The sequence below is a fragment of the Mauremys reevesii genome, linkage group 9 (genome assembly GCF_016161935.1).
Source record: "Mauremys reevesii isolate NIE-2019 linkage group 9, ASM1616193v1, whole genome shotgun sequence".
In the NCBI taxonomy this organism is placed as follows: Eukaryota; Metazoa; Chordata; order Testudines; family Geoemydidae; genus Mauremys; species Mauremys reevesii.
Genome location: NC_052631.1, coordinates 88,237,926 through 88,262,000, shown reverse-complemented (window position 1 = coordinate 88,262,000; position 24,075 = coordinate 88,237,926). Strand labels below are relative to the sequence as shown.

General features: G+C 39.8%; 1 long non-coding RNA gene across 2 annotated transcripts in view; it reads right to left on the bottom strand.

The window, feature by feature from the left end:
- LOC120372712 overlaps nucleotides 1-22,391 on the bottom strand; it is a 177,160-nt gene extending 154,769 nt beyond the window's left edge. For both annotated transcript variants that reach the window (XR_005585136.1, XR_005585137.1), the window contains exon 1: nucleotides 22,196-22,391. This is a non-coding gene — a long non-coding RNA (uncharacterized LOC120372712). The remainder of the gene's footprint in view (nucleotides 1-22,195) is intronic.
- Nucleotides 22,392-24,075: the final 1,684 nt, after the last annotated feature.

Sequence of the window (24,075 nt, the reverse complement as noted above, 5' to 3'; positions counted from 1 at the left end):
TCTGAATTTAATTTTAACATGTGTTTCATTATTTTGGTCACTGCATCTCACATCAGAACCTCAATTTAATAAAAGGTCAAGTCTTTGATCTATTTGTAATCCACTTTGGGCACTGCCAGACTCAAATCTGAGACTTGGGCAGCTTCAGAGAGTTGAAAAATTAGTTCACTTGCAGCAAAATTGGTCTCCCGAGTTCTTTTAGGCATTTTCACTTGACTTCTAATCATTTGCCCTACTTACTTTTTTCACTATGTACAAATAAGACATGAATTAGAGAGTAAGTGGGGTGGCTTGTTGCTATTCCCATTGTCCACACTGAAAACAATCTTAGCCAACAACGGCAGACAGTGGCTCAGTATTGATTACCATTCTCTGTGTATGGAGAAAGATTCAGAAAATAAATTCTACAGTGACTGGAGATTTGGGGAATGTTACTTATAGATTACAAATCATCCATATCAAATGTTATGTGCTTTGAACAAGTCAGAACTATATCTATTAACACAGATACAATCTTTTGCAAAATTTTCCTCTGCGTAGATTACACTGTGACAACAGTATACACACATATAGGGCCAAATGTTACCAGCCTACTCTAGTGCTCTAATAATCTTAATGTCAGAGCTGCACCTCATTTCCAGTGGTGCTAATGGACCTCATGTAAAAGAGGACATTTTTAAATGCAATGCATCACCAAGTGAGTTGTCCATCTTGATAGGAACTTAAAATTGAGATGTAAAGCTATTCCAGCCTTTAGAAAATAAATATTGAGCAACCTTCTCAGGTTTTGGGATAATCTGACTGCATGTTACTGATTATCCATTTCTTATAATAGCATATACTTAATACCATTCCAGTAAGAATATTTTGTGTATATAAACAATAACTGAGGAACTTGTTTTGTATTTCTCAGCCAGAACAAAAGGACCTCAGTTTAACAGTTCATGCTTGAAGATATCTTGAGATACTGGGCTAGTTACTGGTTGAACACTGGACAGCTGTTATGACTTTGTTATGACTTCAGGATGTGTCATTTTTGTTTTGTTTTGGGAAGACGTTATAATGATACCCTCCTACCTGTATAGCAATAACGGGACTTCAGAACTACATGTTTGTTGAAAAACATGGCTAATCAAAACACTTTTCAGTGACATTTACTTTTTTTGGTTACACTTTAAAATTTGTTCAGTGATTAACTTATGGTCACCTCTGATCACATGGTTTAATATATTTACACTTAAACAGCAATAGTTAAAACTTTGAATTATCCCACCACCTCCATGCAATATAGCAGGACAGGTGGTCTCTGCTTGAGTGATTTTGGACTAAAATATTAGATGGCGAGGTCAGGACCAAATGTTGGCAAAGCTGTGCAAGGGCAGGTTCATAACCTCTGCACATACCAGTCTTCCTCCAAGCCAAAGTGATTAGTCACTCATTTGCACAAGAAGTAAATCTACTCAATTAAAGAGTTTAAAAGGAGAAGAGTAACTGACAATTCCATGGGATCAGACTGAAGGTATGTCTATACTGGCAAGGGTCTGTGCCACAAGTTATATGACTTTTATTAAAATACTGGAATTAAACCGCTGTTGTGTGTCCACACTGTGCTCCTTGTGATGCTGGAGTGCAGCCACATTAGCAGCTCTTGCAACGGCAAAGACAGCAGTGCATTGTGGTAGCTATCCCACTGTGCAACTGGCCTCAGGGTGCTTTGGGAAGGGTTTGCAATGCCTCATGGGGCAGGAACAGTGTCACATGATGCAGGTTTCCCAATCCATTGTTCCAGGGGCATCCTACTACATTGCCAGCTGCTTTTCAACTCAAGTGGGGGGGGGGGAATGTGTGTGTGTGGGGGGGGAGGAGGACGGGGAGAGAGAGTGTGTGTTTTGGGGGACGGAGAGTGTGCCAGCATTCTGTCTTGTAAATTCAGACAGCGGCAGGAAGCAGCCAGTCCTGAGGCAGGGGGAGGGGGAAACCCCGACATCAGCCCCCACCTCCCTCCCTGGGCTCTCTGCACAGCTCTCTCACACACATGCGCGCCTGTGTGTTCAACAGCACGAACATTCTGCATTAATGGTTTGCTTTGTGTCCTGGAGCACATCAACACAGCAACCCAAAGGCTGTCAAAAAAAAAAGTGCTTTGAAAGGGGAGGAAAGCATGTGTCCAGGGCAGCGGAGTTCTAAACAATGAGCAGAGCGGTCACTTGAGGCATTATGGGGCAGCTCCAGAGGCCAATTACAGCGCAGAAAGCAATCAAGTGTCTACACTGGCAATAGAGTGCTGGAGCCTCAGTTCAAATAGCCTTACAACTCTCGTTGAGGTGGGTTTTTTGCAACTGAGGAGTTTCTGCGCACAAAGTGGCTTGGCAGCGTATACACACGTCAGCAGTTTGAGCACAAAAAGCTGTTTTACTGTGAAGAAACTTACCAGTGTAGACAAGCCCTTAGTAAAGAAAGAAAAGTACAGCTTTGGGATCATTTGAACCCATTCATTAGAACCACTGGTGTTCCTGCTTTTAAATAAAAATACTATAGGAGTTCTCAGACAATGTTATTGTAGATGCCTATCTAAACTCTTGACACCTGACCGGTGTTGTTAATTGCTGAGAGTAATTTAGGATATGCATTTGTTAACTGAATGGTTATTACTGCCTACTTTGAATCTTCCCCTTTAAAAATTATGAGAAGCCTTCTGCTATATCAAAATTATATCCAATCAATCATATCATCCTCCGCATATGCAAAGAGAAATAGTATGAGCATTTTACTTGTAGACTGGCAAGTACCACAAGTTAACTACTACATCAGTTGCTGTTGAACCATAAAACACACCAACATTTACTACATGAATTCCAATTTTTATACCTTTAATAATATATAAACCATGTCCATTCTGAGCAAGCTAAATGAATATAAATGTAAAAACCTGCAAAGGCATTTCAAATAATGATTGCATGTCTATGTACTGTAACATGCAAGGAATTCATATTTTATACTTAGCCACATCTTCCATCAGCAAATATGATTTATAATTTAGAAGCTGTGCCTTATTCTTAAAAATTGAATTATCAATTTGAAACCTGTTGAAAATTAGAATTTAAATTCTACTTAGGTGATATAGTAAGGTGAAGTCTAATTTCAGCAGAAATATCATTACTGAATACATTTGAATAGCAGGTGTAAGCAAGTTAAAAAAAAATCTACTTGGTACCATGGAACATAAGTTAATAAGTAACTAAAATATTGCGACTACCACATTATGAAAATGTCAATCTACAGAATTAATTCTGTTGCAGGCATATGTGAACAAGTTTATGAAGGCCACATCAGATTTTTGTACCTCTGAAGTGAGGTCCACCCATAGATGAAGTGTTAATGACTTAATTCTACAGAGGAAGCTGCCTTTTTCTTAATATTCCCAGAAATACTTCCCCCAGATACTGCATATTCAGGAAGACTACCAACCATTGACTGTTAGGTTAGCTTAGAATTACCACCTCCTTTTAGAACCAATTCTTAGAATGTAGGTCTGATTTTCCATGGTCTTGCACCTTGCATAGTCATTTAGACCTTTGCAGAATAGATGTACAAAGCTCCCACATCAGAATTCTAGACTCACCCATTTTACACACATGTAAATTACTGCACAAGCTGCAAAGCAGTAAGGAATCAAGTCTACAAGTCACAGGACCGATGGACAGATAGCAGCAATCTTTCCCCTTCCCAAGTATCTAGACTGCTTGCGTTTCACTTTTCTCCTCTTTGACTTGAAAATAAATTACTTGTATCCTGCAAAGGGAGAATTGGATCCCTTCTCAGAAAGGATGGAGACTTAGCTGGGTAAATTAAATACATCACTCTGGTCTCATTCTTCTGAAGAGCTCTTGGGTTACTGGAGAAGTGTGATTCTTTTCAAGAATGAAGTAAACGGTAATTGAGCTCCACAGAGACCATCTCCTCCATGCTTCTTCTTCTTTTCATTCAGTCCATCAACAGAAAGGAAACATTTATAACAATCCTTCTAGAGTCTCTAGTAATTAGCTATGCCCCACCTGCTCCTGAGAAGTGTTGGAAAGAAAACTAGAAGAAATAGGGCTTGATTCACTTCTCACTTATACCACTTTACGCTAGTTTAACACCATTGACCTTAATGGAGTTACTCTTGATTTCCCTGATAACAGAAAGGAGAATCATGCCCATAGTCCAATATGATTTTTGCCAGTAAAGCAATTTTTGTCTCTTGTGATGATGCTCGGCAGTTAAATCCTTAACTTTTTTCCTACGCTACTAAAAACATAGAAGTAATTTTCATTGTAGTGCATATTTTTTTTTAGCAACACTCCCTTTCAGATTTCAAGGCAACATTTTTCAAGCCACCACCAAGAACAGACTTGCAAGTGTCTTGGATCCATACCTTTATAACAATTAAGCAGAACACCAGCTGTATGGAATGACATTCCAGCTCTATAAGTCATCCAGCAGCACAGTCAGACTTCAATAGGTTCCATAAGGAAACTGTACAAAACACTGTGAAGAGTGAACACAGATCTTTGACATTTAAGGGCACAAAAGTGCTGAACAACTCATCCCTTGCAGAGGGTCAACTTTCAAAATGCAGGGTTAGCGAACAGCAGAGCTGAGCCTATTAACCTCACAGACATTAAGGGCCTCCCTAGCTGCACTTCAGCAGATAGTTTAAAACCATCCATTGTTCATCCCAATAGATAGGGATAATGGGGACACATTTTTAAAGACAGGATAATTTTCATTCCTTGGGCATTCACAGATACTGCAAGTACATACTGTGCCTGCCCTTATACACATTCTCACATGGCAACTCGATTTCTATGGTTTTGCTTGTCCTCTACTATGAGACAGGGCATGACAATTGTCCTAGACACAGACTAACTGGAAGACTAAATCTAATAGCCAGAGCGCAGTCTAAGAAGATGGACAGGGACTGTCCAAAGGGCAACATCCCAGTGAGAAGCTCAGTGCTTCACTCCACAATCTGCTGGGAAAGGGATGATGGGTGCTGGCATTTCTACTAGAGTGCAGCTCCAAGATGGGGCTCTGGGTTTTTGTTTGTATGAGTATTTGGGTAGTAGGTGTAGAAAAAAATCTAAAGTTGCTCAACCAAAAACTGTTTGGCTGATGGAAAGGAGAAAGTGCCTTTCCCTGTTGTTCCTATCTCTACTCCAGAACCTCCTGGCAGCTGCAAAGAGGAGAGAGGGCATCCCCTATTCTACTCATTAACCACCTTTCTGGCTACTCCATTGTTGCCAGTCCCAAGCATTCAAAACTCATGAAATCAGGTCACAAAAGGATTTGAGTTTCATTCATTTCCCATCTGACAACTTTACAGTTCATATTTTCAAGACTTTGTCCACAAGGATACAAATGTATTTAAAAGTGAAAGCTGAGATTTTGATGGTCACATGACTGCAGTAGGCAGGGCTTTCAGGGACCCCAACTCCCTACCTCAAAACTCCTCATAAAATTGAGTGGGCAGCTGTTACCCCAAGCACCATATATTTACACTCTACACTCTAGTATAATCTTCATACAAAAATATGCCTTGTGAGGTATCATTTGAAAACTAATAACTCACTAATAGTTAATATTCTTGTGTGATGCATGTACATGGTATGTATTAAGTGTTATGAAAATATGATGGAATTATGACTAAAATATGTTTAAACGAGGCATGCTGGGTGAGTTGTTTAACAGGTCTATCCTAAACAACAGAATGTGGGTTCTTCAATTTACATAAGCAGGAAACAGGGCCATCAAACTAACAAGGGCAGAGATTGCAGGACAGAGAACAGTTTGCCTTTTAGCAAACACCAGCAGAGGAAGAAAGAGTATGGGCTCCCTTCCCCCTTACCCCTGAAAGTAAAGTTCATTCAAGCTGTGAGTAACCTTCAGAAGAATCTATTTCAAATATTCACTGGACTGTAAAAGAAAGAGGCCTAGAACTCCAAGTTCTCTTTCACCTAAAATGACAAAGTAATCAGCATTTTGGGAATCTAGAAGAGATCCTGTCTAAGGGGTCAGCCACCAACTTCCTGGGTGAGAAAAGCCGTCTTCTAAGCCTGTACCCTGCTAGATTAAGTTTTAGACTGTTAGAGGCACATTTTCGCTTTTATTTGCTTGTAACTATTTGTAATTCTCTTTTATACTTGAACTCACCTAAAATCCTATCTTCTTTGGTTAATATACTTGTTTTTACTATTAACCTAAACCAGTGGTTCTCAGACTAGAGCTGCTGCTTGTTCCCACAGCCCCCATTGGCCTGGAGCGGCGAATCACAGCCAGTGGGAGTTGCGATTGGCCGAACCTGTGGATGTGGCAGGTAAACAAACCAGCCCAGCCTGCCAGGGGCTTTCCCTGAACAAGCGGCGGCCCAAGGTTGAGAAACACTGACCTAAACCACTAGTGCTGCATTTGAATTAGAGTGAACGATAACACCGGTTAATTTGGCAAGCTGGTGGATTTTCTCTCTTTAAAGAAGCAAAAAGATGTTGTTATTCCTCTGAATTTTGTAGGAGAGGGCTGGACCTTGCAGAGCGCATGGGTTTGGGAAAGTTCAGGAGTGGGGTTTCATAGGATCACTTGCTAACATTAATCAACGTCTATTAAGACCAGAGTGTTTGTGATAACTCCTGGCAGGCAGCTGGATTCAAAATGGTTGAATCAGAACTCTACAGTGTGCAGAACACAAAGTGAATGCTGGCTGTGTGTGTATGGCGCAGGCAGGGAGCCACAAGTAGTAGAAGTATTATAACCCTGAGTGCCCCCAAAATGCAAGTGGTGACACCACATCTCACTGGTCTGAATTATACCCTAGAACATGACAGCAGCTCTCCCTCTGTGACGAAGCAGTGGGATGTCACTGCCACTTTTAACCCTCCCTCCACTTCCAAAAGGTGTGTGCGAGGGGGGGAGAATCTTACTTGCTGCAGATGTATAAGCAAGTAGATTTCTCAAGGGTTGGCATTCAAGGAGTTTTGTGACTACTTCAATCACATTATTTGAATGCAAAGGCAACACAAATATGCTTAAAGGTGATCGCTGTGGATGAAATTCACCCCGGTGCAATCAGCGCACACAAGGCCTTTGAGGTACTGAAGTACAAGTTAAGCCATTTTTTTTGAAGACCTTAAGTGGGACTTGAGTGATGCAGTGGCCTTGTGGAAGGCATCTTCATGGGGTGGATTTCACCTCTTGAATACTGATTTCAGAATCAGTCTGGAGGTTATATTGTTCAGCAAGTTAAGGGTAAAAATTAATTTGAACGGATGTTACAGATTTAAGATTCAGAACTGAGCTGACCAAGAAATATGCTGCACCCAATAGATTCTATACCCCCATTGGGATCATGAGAAAGTGAACATTATTCCATGAATTTGGATGGCTGCTCTATGTCAAGCCTTTATGTAGAAATAACTCATATCTAAGGGGGTACAGCAACAGAATATTCTGATACAGACTAGCAGTAACTGCACATGAAAGATACAATTCCTTCAATAAGATTGAAAAACAGTGGTATGCTGAAGTGATCATATAAGGTTACCTCTTTGTTGACTTTAAAAAAAAAAATCAGATTCACTGAGGACTGAAATGATTATTATCCCTCCACCCTAGTTGAAGGGCTGCAACACTTAAAAATAAGAGTGGTGACCAACGAATATTTGTTACTGAAAAGTAACTTGCTCTTTGAGGGAGTCACACAGTAAGATACTTCTCAGTTTAAATCCCCTATTGACGCCACAAGAATGGAATATGCAAGAAAAAACAGGGGATGGCTGACATACACATCTGCAGCAAACCCAGTGCCCAGGGACAATTCTTTGTAATTGGTAGGAAGTCTTTACCCAGGAGATTCCAAGTGCTGGAATAGCAAGGCCATTCCCAGTCAGGACTGAGGTGTAGGGAAGCTTACATATTCTAGCTACATTGACTCAAGTTGGTATTATTAGTATTCTCTTCTTTTGTGCACACTAACTTCACTCTTTAAATATAAAATTGCAAACACTACCTTCTTCCAAATTTCATTCTGGATTCTGTCAAGAAGACCATCTATTACTTGTGTAATAGACAAATACAGTTTAATAACCTGGGATATTAAATCTGAGACAACATGAAACAGATAACTGGATAAAGCAGAGAAAATACTACATCAATGTAGTTAGTAAACAGATATCACTCTGATCCTCAGTGATTCATCACTATGTTTAATTCAGTGACAAAGAGTCCTGTGGCACCTTATAGACTAACAGAAGTATTGGAGCATGAGCTTTGGTGGGTGAATACCCACTTCGTCAGACGCATGACATGTTTAAATCAGTATAGCATGCCCTCAACCAAAATTAGCCTAGGATTTAAGCAATGTATTTTCAATATGTATTTCTCCCCTACAAAGGCTGTGAGACTTGCATTTCTCCTGCATGTAAGGAAGAGTGCATCTTACCACTATGCATTTTATATTTCATTTGCAGTATACAATAGATCCTCTTAGATTAGGTTGACATAATTTCAATGTGAACGTTTCAATGGTCATTGGTTATTAAAGTCATAAGGAGAAATTACTTGGAATTCATTTCACTCTGAGAATGCTATGAAAAACTTACATATGCTTAAAAGAATTAATGGAGAATTAGTCATAAAACAAAAGAATATCAACTTCTTCCATTGTTTAATACTATTGAAAAAAGTATACAGTACATACCGGACCAGATGTGTCACTTCATACTTATGTCATGAAGTACCATATGCCACAGCTAAGCCCATGGATTTCATGTTTCAATTTTAGTATTTCAATGGGACTACTTTAGAAATAAGGTACTAAATATGTATTTTTGGCAGAATCTAGCCCAAGGATCTTCTGTGGTTAACTCCCAATCAGGGGGGAGGGGGGCTAAATCCACCCAACTGAAATACAGTAACCAAAGCTATGCCAAAAAAAAAAAAAAAAGGAGACAGAAAACATACAAAAGGAGACCTTTTGTTTCCTTCCCTTCCACCACTTACACAACCTCTTCTCCCTTATTTTGTGTGGAGAATTTTGAGGCGAGAATGATAATCTTCCTAAATTTAAGTGCACAGCCACAGCTTAGTCCAGCTTCTTGGTACTCCTAGCTGGTATGGGTGTCCAGGTACGTACATTTTCAATTCAGACACAGACTCCTACTTATCTCTCTACTTTTAACAAAAATTATTATTTTGAAACAATTGCCTTTGCCTTCTCAGCCCCATATAAGAGATTAATTCATGATACTGTACGTTGACCTGTAGTATATTTTATATCATCAGTACAGAGTTTGAAGCAATCTACTTGGATAATATACAGTGCATTAGTTCTTTAGAAATGCCCTATGCATATATTTATGAAAACTATATAAAATCATACCCAGTGTTCTGTTTCACTTCAGTTTATGTTAGCAACAACATTGGCAGGACACATCCTAGGGTTCATGTGCATCAGGCCATCATCTCCTCCCAGCAGTCATTAAAACCCAGGAAATGTCCTGGGCTCTCAATCATTGCTTAAGTCTACCTTTCAAATTTGTGGATTTCTTTCTGCCACTACCTGCCCCCAGTACTTGTACATAATGCATCTCATTGTATTACAAGGGTGAGAGACAGGGCTGGTAACAGATTAGTTCAATGTAGTGGTCTTAACAATTTTAGAGATTAGTTGTCTGTCAGAAAGTTATTTTATAGAGGTTTAGTCAGATTGCTCTCAGAGGTTATTCTGATCTAATAACTAATGGAAATCTTTGACAGCTTTTAAAGTTGAGTTCAGCTGCATGAAAATCAGTCTCAAAGGAATTCTATTTTTGATTTAAGAGACAATATCTTGCTTTCAGGGTAGCCCTCTCTATTTGTTGCTGTGTTTCTGAAGCAGATAACCTTGATTAACAAAATTTTGATCTACTGATCCAAAGACTGATCTGAAATCAGAGTCTTTCACAGACTGCATAAGGCATTCAAGCCCTTCAAAGGGCATTACAGGAATCACGTACAGTGTTCTAGCCAATATGCAAGCATGGGAAGAGGGATGGCATTGCATATTATAAATAACAGGAAGGAGTTCAAAGGCAGGCATACAGTAACATAGATAGTCGGCCATTGTTAAGAAATAGGAACATGTACAAAACTCTGCAAACATTTGCTGAAACTCTCCAGTCTTTTTTATACTTTCAGTGGGTGACTGGTGGGAACTCTGTTTTTTTGTACAATTCCCCCCCGATGAGCCTCCCTTTTTTGATGGAGGGTTTCATTTTGTTGGAAACATGGACTGATGCTGTGACCATAATTGGAAATGAGAAAGCTGAGTAATTTGTAGGATCAGACTATATTTTACAATCATAACATTTTATTAAACTTACTTTTATAAAAAAAGAAGTTTCTTCCAAAAAAAAAAAAGAGTTCTTTTAAAGTGCAATGATACTTAAGTATTTTTAAATGAAATTTCTTAACATTTGTACAATTTAATGAATTCATTTCAAAATAAAACCATATCAATATAGCATGACAAATGTAAAACCTTATTGAACAGCTGGTTGGAATAACTAAATTATATGCAATATACTGGCCCAGAGAATTTGAGCAGGTCTCCCTCTAGTAGCTGGTCCCAGTAACTATACATTCTGCTACTACAGTTTAGTTAAAGAGGGACCCCTTTCAGCTCAAGTGGTAGAGACTTTGATGCTGAAAATGCAAAGTTTCAGCCTCAATTACTATAATCTCTATAATGTATCAGTTCAAGTATTCTGAAATGCAGTATCATTTTCCTCCCTTTTACCCTTGTTTTTCAGCAGCTATTTTTTAAAAATAAACAGAAGATAATACAAAAATCTAGCTGAAATATCTGACCTAAGATTTTTGTCTCCAAAATTTTAGTATTAAAAAGACTTTAGAAGCCAAAAGGATCTTACAGTTTTTGGAACTTTCTGAAACTGGGTCTCACATATTTTGCTTGGCCCAGAGCAGAATGTGACAAATGGGAATTCTCGTTCCAAGCTGCTGGCTGCCAGTCATGTATTATATTATTCCTTGTGGTGAGGGAGGAACACAGAAGAGCAGGCAAGTAAGGAAGCCGTAGATAAGGGGAAGAAATGATAACACCAGACTGAATGCAGTGGCACTTGGGCTCTTACTGCTTCATTTAGCATTCAGAGCTCCTGTGTCATATCATCACACACACCAGAGAAATGGAGGTTAGACAAAACTAAAAACATGTTCCTTGCCACGGGCATGTTTTAATTTGTTCTTCAGTTCATTTGAAGTGTTTCAACTTTTAATTGTTCACTTAGTGAGACGTGTGACTAAACAAAAAATTTTTAGCTTTAGCCCCACAGCTAGGCCAAAGTGCCAGCTATCAGTCTTCTTGCTGTGATACTAGGAATGCAAGAACTAGTTCAGATCAAACCAAAAATATCTATCCCTTCCTTAAGCCAAACCATGGAGAGCAAGGGAGTATTGGGATGGGAAACCAAGGTGGTCAAAGGCTCCTCCCTCCTCTGTTAAGTAGTCCTATGGTTCTGAACAGTAAATTTATATTGCAATGTCCCGACCACCAAATCAACTTATCTCAGTAACAGAAAACACCACAAAATCCACCTCCCAAGTGAATTAGTCTGTTTTTGGCCCTTCACAAGTTTAGAACAATTTCATATACATACAAATTCTGGTAAGAGAGACCATAGGGGCCAGAAAACCTGGCAGCATTCCCTGAAAATTATCTCCTCAAGGGAAAGGAACCATGACTCCAACTCCTGTGTATTGTGAGGGGGAAGGGTACCACACTGCTCCCCCCCCCACCAAAATGGACCTCTCCTACCTTGCTCCAACCTACACATCTTCCTAGAGCTGTTCTAGCAGAAATCATGCTGCCATTGGCTGGAACTTCCATACTTGTGGTTGTTTTGGACAGTACCCACATGAAGAGGTACACAGAATAGGGCTGGCTCTTTGTTGCTTCCCGTACCTACGTGCACCCCTGAAAAGGACAGAAACAATCTGTCCCTAAGATGCTTGAACATTTCCATGGTGTGAGCTACTGGATTCCCTAATGGTGAGTTCCAATCAAACTTGAAGAAATGTATTTTAAACAAGTATGGAGATAGCTAGCACCACCATCTATTGGTGAAAGTGGAGAACTCAAAATGATAATTGCTATTTTCTATTATAAAAATTAAAGCATATGATGGTTTACATGCTTTTTATTGTCTCAAGTTATAAATTAGGAAGCTTTTATATTGGACTTCTATTTATTCTCTACTTTGGATAAATGTGTTCACTTCAAAATTGGGTAGCATTACACACAATGTCCTGGAAAGAGACAGGAGTAGAATGTAATAAAAATTAAGTTAAGCTTTGAGAGGAAATAGATAAGTGCTAAAGCTACATATTTAATCCTTTTGGGCAATACTGCGAAAAAGCTGGGAGCATAAGACTGTATGTGGTTTTTGAGGCTAGATTTTTTCTTCATTTGCTTGAATTTTAAAAAGACTTTGAAAAGTTATTTCCTGAGATTACTATTACCATTCCATGAAAAGGATTTGACGTTTCATAACAGTTTATAGGAATTTCTCAAGATAAAGAGGTCAAACAAAGCAAAAGAATTCACAGTATTTACTTAACATCTTGCATTTGTAAGGATTCTAATAAGATCACCTTCCCCACAAATACTATAATTTAAAAAAAAATAAAAATAAATCCTGTGTCTGATTACTTTGTACTTCATAAGACTGTCTTATCTCAATCTAAGAAGTCTTAGACCTGGCATATGGCACAATATTAGCCACGGTCATATAAACCTTTTTTGAGATTGAGAATGAGATTCTTTCAGTGACACTATAATCCCCTGCTTTATTTCCTCTCATCCATACATAATGTAAATCTTTATTTTGGGGAGCTCCTGCTCTTCAAGTGTTCTCCAGGCAGATACCCCAGAGGTTTAGCTGTTCTTTGAGAATATACTCCAGAGGATAAAATGCTATTCGATTAAACACCTACTGAAAATGAGTCATCCTGGAGGAATCCTTAACAGCATGAGTTATGAACAGGGAATCTAAACACATCTGTGCAGTAAGTGTGCACTGCAATTCAGAGGAAGATCAGTGATTATTGGAAGTATTGGGTGACTGTTGGAAATAATAAGGGCAGGGACCTGAGGAGTGCTGCATTTGTGGATGTCCCCTCTTCAAGTGGGACCGGAAGCCAGTGATACCCCTTGATTTACTAAAGGGACCTAACACATGTCTAAGCATGCACTAGCCCAGCTGAGTAGTAAATTAAGAGATTTCTGTGTAAATACTTTAAGAGACTTCTTCATTTACTCCCCTATTAGAAAAAACTGATTCTTACTTTTTAAATACATCTGAAAAGAAATACTGAATGGTGACAATCATCTGTGACCCAGTTGCTGACAGCTGAGAGGACTTGATTCTCGAACAAGCTTCTGGTTTCTTTCATAGGAACAAGTGTACATTCTCACCTGGACAGTATCTAAAAAATCTAGGCCCACCCCACTAAGAAATGAAATACTGGAGCCCCTCATTTTTATCTCTGTCAATGGGATAAAGGAGAGTTTGAAGCATATTCCAGGAATAACTGTTTGTAGTAGAAAAGTTTTCTTTGAAGGGGAAAAGTTTAGAGGGACACAGAGAGACTGAGAAGATAGATATTTCTAAGAGTAGACAAAATAAATTGAAGCCCCCCAAATGATGTGTAATATCCCCAAGCAAAAAGGAGCAAGTATGCACATCACTTTCAAGCAAATATGTAAAGGAAGACGACACAAAGCATGTACAAATCATGCAGGGATGACATACTTTTAATGCGTGAAAGGGGGACCCCACTAAGGTCTTTCTTCTTACATTGGAGGTGGGAGGGGAGAGAACAAAAACATAGATTCTAGAGAGTTTCTTCCTAATTGTTCTGTTATGAGTGAGGTTTGCCATCCTGTGAAAGGAGATGAGTGCTTGGACCTCTAAGCCACCATACTGCCTGAAATTTGCAAGGAGGAGGGAACACCAAAGCATGCTTATTCCCTCTACGTAGCTACTGAGACCATTTTCCACCATTGTGAATAGCTCCAGCAGGAACCATGCCACTACTAGTCAAATACTCACACTGGACAAAAAGCTTTCATCAAGATTTAAAAAAAAAGAAAGAAAAAAGAGGAGTGTATTTTTAACTAAACCCAGATTGTGGGAGTTTAGGGGTTTTGTTAAAAATAACCACCCAGAAAAAACATCAGTCTTCAGAGTTGAGGTGGTTTTTTTTTTCTTTTTAACCAAAAGTTGAAAGACAAAAAAGAAAATTATGAATATTTTGAAGAAAAATACATTTCTACCAGCTCTATCAACTAATCTTTACCCAAGCCCCAGTCCTAACATTAAAAGTCTACTTATTTATTTTTGTTTAACTTAGCGGATGTCTGCACTTATCTCTAGAGAGAAGAATGCTGTAGAGTGAAGTTGCTCTACACATCACCTGCCTTCCTCCGTTGGACCCACCTCCAAATCAGCACATGGTCACAACGCTACAGAGTTTTATCACAAGGGTTTCTGCAAGGTGCAAGGCAAGGCGTGTGTGTCGGGGGGAGGGGGGGCGGGGCACGAGTGGAAGAGAGAAGACATGCTGTGGAGCTTGAACTCCCTTCTCCCTTGCTTGCTATCTAGGTCCCTTCAATGCACAAAAGTAAGATGACCGGGCCCTTAGTGAACAAGCAAACCTTTACACCAAAAGCCTCCCAGGGATGGGCATTCCTCTACAGTAATATCTAAAAGACATTTAGATTGTCCAGTAAAGCCTTTTTCAAAGTAAAGTTATGGTCATACAGGTGGCTAGCTAAAAGTGCATCTTCATGCTCAGCAGATCTGCTCCCTGTGCCTATTTTGAGTCATTTCTCTTTACACTACTGAGCAAAATAAGCTTTTCCTTCCTTTTTAAATCTCCTTAGCCCTATGGAGCCAGCACAACTCAGAGAGAAAGTGATGGATTCTCTTCTAACTAGTTCTTAACTAAATTGATTGCTGGTGATGTACATGCCAGAAAGAACCCAGCTTGATTTTCAGATTGCAGGCTGGGTTTGCAGGATTGAAAGAGAATTAAAAACAAACAGAATCCTTCATCTTGTAAATGTGCACATTTTAAATGGAATTCATGAGAGAAACCTATGGAACCTCCCACTGCCATTTTAATAAAAACAGGAGTACTTCTGGCACCTTAAAGACTAACAAATTTATTTAAGCATGAGCTTTCGTGAGCTAAAGCTCACTTCTTCGGATGCATAGAATGGAACACACAGACAGGAGATATTTATACATACAGAGAACATGAAAAGGTGGAAGTATGCATACCAACAGGCAGAGTCTAATCAATTGAGATGAGCTATCGTTAGCAGGAGGAAAAAAACTTTTAGAAGTGATAATTAAGATGGCCCATAGAAGGTGTGAGGAGAACTTAACATAGGGAAATAGATTCAATTGGTGTAATGACCCAACCATTCCCAGTCTTTGTTTAAACCACAGTTAATTGTATCTAGTTTGCATATTAATTCAAGTTCAGCAGTCTCTCTTTGGAGTCTGTTTTTGAAGTTTTTTTGTTGCAAAATTGCCACCTTCAAGTCTGTCACTGAGTGGTTAGAAAGGTTGAAGTGTTCTCCACTGGTTTTTGAATGTTATGATTCCTGATGTCAGATTTGTGTCCATTTATTCTTTTGCGTAGAGACTGTCGGTTTGGCCAATGTACATGGCAGAGGGCAGTGCTGGCACATGATGGCATATATCACGTTGGTAGATGTGCAGGTGTACGAGCCCCTGATGGTGTGTCTGATGTGATTAGGTCCTGTGATGGTGTCACTTGAATGGATATGTGGACAGAGCTGGCATCGGGCTTTATTGCAAGGATAGGTTCCTGGGTTAGTGTTTATGTTGTATGGTGTGCGGTTGCTGGTGAGTATTTGCTTCAGGTTGGGAGGCTGTCTATAAGCAAGGACTGGCCTGTCTCCCAAGATCTGTGAGAGTGAGGGATCATCTTTAAGGATAGGTTGTAAATCTTTGATGATGCGCTGGAGAGGTTTTAGTTGGGGCTGTAGGTAATGGCTAGTGGTGTTCTGTTATTTTCTTTTTAGGCCTGTCCTGTAGTAGGTGGCTTCTGGGTACTCTTCTGGCTCTGTCAATCTGTTTTTTCACTTCAGCAGGTGGATATTGTAGTTTTAAGAATGCTTGATAGAGATCTTGTAGGTGTTTATCTCTGTCCAAGGGATTGGAGCAAATACGGTTGTATCTTAGAGCTTGGCTGTAGACGATGGGTTGTGGGGTGTGTCCGGGATGGAAGCTGGAGGCATGTAAGTAAGTATAGCGGTCAGTGGGTTTCCGGTATAGGGTGCCTATGCCGGAGCCCACTGACCGCTATACTTACTTACATGCCTCAGCTTCCATCCCGACACACCACACGATCCATTGTCTACAGCCAAGCTCTAAGATACAACCGTATTTGCTCCAATCCCTTGGACAGAGATAAACACCTACAAGATCTCTATCAAGCATTCTTAAACCTACAATACCCACCTGCTGAAGTGAAAAAACAGATTGACAGAGCCAGAAGAGTACCCAGAAGCCACCTACTACAGGACAGGCCTAAAAAGAAATAACAGAACACCACTAGCCATTACCTACAGCCCCAACTAAAACCTCTCCAGCGCATCATCAAAGATTTACAACCTATCCTTAAAGATGATCCTCACTCTCACAGATCTTGGGAGACAGGCCAGTCCTTGCTTATAGACAGCCTCCCAACCTGAAGCAAATACTCACCAGCAACCGCACACCATACAACATAAACACTAACCCAGGAACCTATCCTTGCAATAAAGCCCGATGCCAGCTCTGTCCACATATCCATTCAAGTGACACCATCACAGGACCTAATCACATCAGACACACCATCAGGGGCTCGTACACCTGCACATCTACCAACGTGATATATGCCATCATGTGCCAGCAATGCCCTCTGCCATGTACATTGGCCAAACCGGACAGTCTCTACGCAAAAGAATAAATGGACACAAATCTGACATCAGGAATCATAACATTCAAAAACCAGTGGGAGAACACTTCAACCTTTCTAACCACTCAGTGACAGACTTGAAGGTGGCAATTTTGCAACAAAAAAACTTCAAAAACAGACTCCAAAGAGAGACTGCTGAACTTGAATTAATATGCAAACTAGATACAATTAACTGTGGTTTAAACAAAGACTGGGAATGGTTGGGTCATTACACCAATTGAATCTATTTCCCTATGTTAAGTTCTCCTCACACCTTCTATGGGCCATCTTAATTATCACTTCTAAAAGTTTTTTTCCTCCTGCTAACGATAGCTCATCTCAATTGATTAGACTCTGCCTGTTGGTATGCATACTTCCACCTTTTCATGTTCTCTGTATGTATAAATATCTCCTGTCTGTGTGTTCCATTCTATGCATCCGAAGAAGTGAGCTTTAGCTCACGAAAGCTCATGCTTAAATAAATTTGTTAGTCTTTAAGGTGCCACAAGTACTCCTGTTTTTTTTGCGGATACAGACTAACACGGCTGCTACTCTGAAACCTGCCATTTTAATAGTTGTTTCTTAGCATTGAGCTATACATGAATGATGGCAGTTTTCCCCTTGATTGGCACAGAATAGAGAACCAGTACAGTCTGCGTTACTAAATTAGCACACAATGTTTAGTAATGCATGCTAGTGAAACTGAAAGTTGATCAAATATACCTGGAAGACACCCATTAACCAAGTAAAATTACAAAGCAAATTCTCTAATGAATTAGTAAGAACCAACATTTTGAACAGAAATGAAAAGCAAGGGCATAAACACTCCCTCACTATAGACTGAAGTTGTACTATTTCAACAATACTTGAGGGCCAATCCATACTAAGGTCTGAGTGCAATAAAAATCTACCCTATGCTGTGGAAGACTTCATGAGTCTCTGAAAGTTCAGGCTTTCACATCAGTTTTTACCTTACATAGGATAAAGAGCTTCATTATTGAACTATCTGGAATATAGATCATCCCTTTAAATAGGCAATTAATCTTAGCTAGAACCAGCTGGGCAAGCTTCTAGAAAGAGTTTCAGTGTAAGTGTAACAAATGTTAAAAAAAAGATTATTGCAGTATGTACATAATAACCCTAACCAGAGTTAAATAAATGATCACAGCACCATTTTTAAACAGGACACACCTAGAGACCATTGAGTGAATATAATTAAAACCAAGTTACTACAATCAGTAGCACAATCTGCCCCAAACTAAAATCCATTCTAGCTAATTCAGAAACTCTGGATTTGACCAGCCCATCTTGGATCTCATCTATGACACAATGGGTCAAGTTCACCCCTTCATTCAGAGGTTGGGATCAGCAAAGGTAGCTATACCACATTATTTCTTTTCCCTCTGCTGGGGCTGCAAGGGGGAAACTTGAGCCCACATGGCGCTTACAGCAGCCATAATGGATACCCCAACTTCTTCCCAGCAACCAACAACTCCATAAGCCATCCCCTCTCTGCCCCCCTCCCCAAGAATGTCTCCTGCATCAGGGACTCTCATTGAAGATAGCAAATGAGCACAGCTGCTGAAGAGCCTCTCGAAGAGGAATTCCTGCCTGGGGTCACTAGTGGCCTCTATAAACCTTTTACACTGGAGGAGCCAGGCTCGATTTCAATTTGTGTTGCTTGTGTCAAATAATGGGGAAGCAAAGTGCTTTGAACATGCTCCAGTAGTCAGTGTAAGGTTGAACCCAGAGTGTCTTACTCTAACTAAGAAACAGTAACCCAGAAGCTCAGACATGCACCATAATAAAAATACATGTTAATAAGCACACTTTTTTCAGTATGCCAAATAGTAGTTTCAGGGTGAACTGTTGGAAAGCTGGAATATTTTCCTCCCCAAAATCCATATTTTACACATTAATTAGGTTATTTAAAAGTTTATTAGTAATCTTTTGCTTTACCTGGAAGTCAGGCTACAAAATAATCACAATTAAACATGAGATTAAAAAATAGTTGCAATTAATCGCAGTTTTAATCACACTGTTAAGCAATGGAATACCAATGTAAATTATAAATGGTTTTGGATGTGTTTCTACATTTTCAAATATCATAGAATACAAAGTGTAGAGTGCTCACTTCCTATTTTTATTACAAATATTTGCATTGTAAAAAGATAAACAAAATAAAGTATTTTTCAATTCACCTCATACAAGTACTATAGTGCAATCTCTTTATCGTGTTTTCAGGAGGACAACAACTGAAATCTGACTATTCTGAGGATTATAAGGCAGTGCAGGTATAACTTTGGCCCAAAATGGTGAGAGAGAGCCAGCATTTCAGAGGCAGGGAGGGCTGCATAGCTTCCATCAGCTGTGAGGCAGGGGACTTGCCCTTACAAGATACTGAGATGACAGGAAAGTTCCAGGAGCTGGGAGGGAAAGGGGAAGTGAGGGGTTTGATTATAGTTCTGTGAAGCTGGGAGGGGGTTGGGTTGCTTACAGAGGGGAATGGAAGTGTTAAAAGCAGCTGAGAGAGTCAGACATGTCAGGGAAATTGGGAGCTATCAATAAACTCAACCTCTACACAGTTTCATGGTTCTGACAAAAACCACAAGCCTTACAGTATTTGTAAGGATGATTTAAAAAAAAGCTAAATAACCAGCAGTGCCGCAGGTATGAATGCAGTCAATGATCACAGGAGTGAGGCAGAAGGGAATTAAATCCTCAATGCTTTGAAAGGCAGATTTTGTTCAGCAATTAAATGTAAGACTAATTTTTTTTGACATGTCTATGAGAAAGTGCTATGGGCCTGGTTTAATCATATAGAATGAAGGATGGGCCCAAGCTGCAATATTTACATCCTGATTTGGAACTTCAAAATCCTGGTTGTTCCAATTAAAGTTTTGCTTTCAGCTCCTTTTCTGATAACTGGGTGGGAGCATGGTCTTGTTATGGTACTAGATTAGGATCTATGACATGTGGGTTCAATCAGGGCCGGCTCCAGGCACCAGCATTCCAAGCAGGTGCTTGGGGCGGTAATCGGCAAGGGGCGGCAGTCCGTGTGTTTTTGCCCCCAGGTAGCGTGCCAAATTGCTGCCGCGGATAGCGGGGCCAGTCCATGTGCCGTTCGGGTGGCATGCACATTTCTGTGGCGGCGGCAATTCGGTGGCAGCTTCTATGTTCAGCTCTCCGCGGCAGTGCAGCTTCTGTCTTCCGGCTGAAGACAGAAACTGCTGCCGAATTGCTGCCGCGGCGGAAACACGCATGACGCCCTAACAGCACATGGACCGCCGCCACCGTCAGCGGTGGCAATTTGGCGCACTGCTTGGGGTGGCAAAAACAGTAGAGGCGGCCCTGGGTTCAATTACCAGTACTTCTGCAGACTTCCCAGGTGTGCATGAAAAGCCACTCTTCTCTGTGTCTTTGTTCCTCATTTTTAAAGTTCAAACAATAATAATTCCTTATCTTGCCAGGAGTTCACTGAATAAATCTATAAAAACTTGGGAGATAGCTACATATTCCTCATGACTATGCTACCTACTATAGATATACTGAGCTCAGAAAAGTCTTGATGACTATGCATTTTCCACATAAGTGGCATTTTTCCTTTTGTAAAAAAAAAACAAAAACCTAGATCTTTCAGGAATAAGACATATTTGGCTTTTTCAATATAGAGTTCATACACACTACAAAAAGCAGATGGCCAACAGATAAAAGAAAATACCTATTTAGCTTTATTATTTTATAAAGATGACACCTAGTTAATTTTATTTAAAAAAAACACACACAGGTGCAATGTGAGGTAAACCCTCAGCTTTCCACCTGGCATGTATCTAATGAAGCTTTAACAAATAACACAATTTGCAGTCTGACAGGTGGGTGAAGTATATGCAACCACCTGTGTGAATATTCAAGTGTTTATTGATTAAAACTCTGTGTGTAGCAATATTCTGCCTCAGATGCCTTCTCTTATAATTTTCAGGTTCCAAAGAGCTTAGGAGTTGTGAAAAGACCAAGCCCATAAACCTGCAATTAGTTCTGAATTGAAGTCAATGGATTCCACCTGCACAGAGCTCATTGCAAATTTGAGCCCTAGGGCATTTTACTAAGGATAATGACTATTTTTGATAAGTCTAGTTTGTTAATCAAAATTGAGACCTCAGAATGAAGAGGGAATCTTTCTTTTCACCACTTGGGGCTAATTTTACCTTTACTTCTGCATCTAGAGAACACAATCTCTACTTCCAGCACAGAAGAATTCTGAACATTAATTAGCACATTGTTCATGAAACTATACTCCAAAAGAAACACCAAAAGTTCTTCAAAATGAAAAGTCCTCTGTGGTTTCTATTATTTTAATATTTGGTTTCTCCATTTATAGTTATAATACAGATACAGTCCTGGCCCTTTAAAATTCTCTCTCTTATTCTACAAGAAGGGAGCAGGGTTTTTTTTTGTTTTTTTCCCCCACCAGGACTCTGTTATTCACTTACAGAGACAGGCAATCATACATAGCTAGGAAGATAATCATTACAGCTACATTTTGAAAAGCGTCCTTGAGTAGGTTATTTTTTTCAGACAACGTATATATGGTGTGCCGATATACACCAACAGCAAAAACATTGCAAGGGAGAGCACATACCCGCTGTGTAGAAAGCGCAGCTCTATGAAATGTCTCCGCAGAACAACGGACAGGTATACATGCAGGTATGGGTGAGCAGGAAGACTGGGAAGGACCTGGTGCTATGTAAAGCCACTCCTGGAAAGCAGGGCTTTAGGAGAGCACATGAGGAGACCTAGAATCTCCTTCATTTATGCTCAAGTAACCACTTTCGAGCAGCTCTGTCTTCCATGGCCAAGCTTCTAGAAGCTCAGTACTTTTTGCAATTTGAGACAGATTTAATTTTAGGAGCTTAGCTTCAGTCATCAGTTTTATATTAGGTTGAGCTGTACTCACTGTGTCCTGCCAACTGCAATAGCTGCCTCAGAAAGAGTTTCTAGCAGTGTAGCCATTTCCCCCCTCAGCTAACTGAGGGGAACTCACCCAAATCCATTTTTCAGTACCACTAACTAAAGGCAAACAATGCTCCTAACATGCAATTTAGAAAAGAATTTTGGAAATCCAGACCTGTCTTTAGAAAATTTCCATAGAAGGCTCTGATTAAATCTTCATTTGAAGTAAGAGTAAGCCAGATACTGATGTCCCCTGCTTTGGTTTTATGTCAGCATAACTCCAATGACTTCAGTGGAGCTGTCACCAATTTGCAGCTGCATGGGATGAGTATCAGGCTCAGTGTTCCTCACTTCTCTGTAAGAATCACACAACACCAACATCCAGCCTCACTAGCCTGGCTCATATGCAGATTTATATATCCTAATCAATCAGGCTGATTTTAATTAACCCTAATTGTCCTATTAGGGTTTCCAGCTAACAACAACAGAGCAGAAAGGAATCCCCAAACAGCCTAATAGACTTAATCAGCTCCTTAATAATCTTTCTTCAGACCTAACCTCTAGTTCATTTTAATAAGTATAGCGAAGCAGAATTTAAAGCCAACTCCTGGATACTGGAAGTCAGATTTCTCTGTTGCAATTAAGACCATTACTGGCAATAGATGTGGCAGGAGCCATAAACATGGAAAAATTGTGGTACAAAAGTGTGATTGATTTTCCTTTGTGCATGCAAAGGCAGTGAAATGAGTTTGAAGAGCCACAGTTGTCTTTTTCCATAAGGGAATACCCCCGTTTCCTCTGACTACAGTTGCATCAGTGTGTAAAATTCCCTTAATGTACAATAAGACGATATTGTAAGTATTAATAATCACATTTATTATACAAACTGTAAATGAAAACACACCCTGCTTGTACCAATGGACAAAAAGCCAGCACATAATTTTTTGATGAGAACTGTTAGGAGAGGTTTGGTTTCCAGCAGAACAGCCACTAATTCTGCAAGAGGGTTTTCAAGTGGAGAAAAAAAAGAAAAACAATAGATATCAATGTTCTTTGATTCTTATAGTGATTTGTTGTCTATTTGGTATGAACAGAAGTCTTGTGTTTTTCAACTGTGTGTGTTAAAGTGAAGTCAGTTTTGAAGAATTCTAGTTGAGCAGTACATTCATCATTTATTTTCTCCTGTTATTGTTGTTTGTGCATCAGGATGAGTGTGCATGTCACTTTACAAACACATACAATTCATAGGTTCCTGTCCTAAGGAGTTTGTAATCTAAGGGCCAGGCTTTTAAAAGTATTTAGGTACCTACAGATGCCAATGGGTGCCAAGTAGGATTTTCAAAAACATTGAAATCAGTGGAAGGTAGGTGCCTAGACACCCACTAGGCACCTATCTGCATTTTTGGGGACATAAATACCTTAAAAATTTGGCCCTGCTTTGCAGTATGATCCATGCAAGTCGGCTCCTATATCCTTCCATAGTTCCACTGAGGGTAGTGAAGCTCTGTACTGGTACAGGGTTAGCATGCAGAAATCTAAATGGAGGATCTCGCCAAAATTAAACATAACTCATTAAGGTATCACAAACAAATAGCAAGGAAGGGATTATAGAAGTACAAGGGCTTTGTACAAGATCCCACTAGCCATTTACTTTTAAAACTAGTCATTATTCCCATAAGTACTCCCTTGTCTATACACAGGAGGATCACAGGTGCAGGCCATATGGCTGTGAAAGATCAGCTGAAAGATCAATGTGTGATATTTTTTGTGGGGGCTTCCAATTTACTTTTATTTCACATTTTAAAATGAGAGGAGGACAGAGAAGAACAGATGCAGGTTGTTATTGGCAACGCTATTGACTTTCATTCTAGAAGACAGAGATCTAATGTGACCCATTTCTGGAACTGTGAGTGATTTCTTCCTTAGGGTTTGCTCAAACTGCCCCCTGGAAAGTATAGTGAGGATCTGGATAGAGATTAAATGCATCCTGGGGAAGCAGAATATTTACTAAGATCAAGTCATCCCAAGTTCCAACCTGCAACCACCTAGGTAATC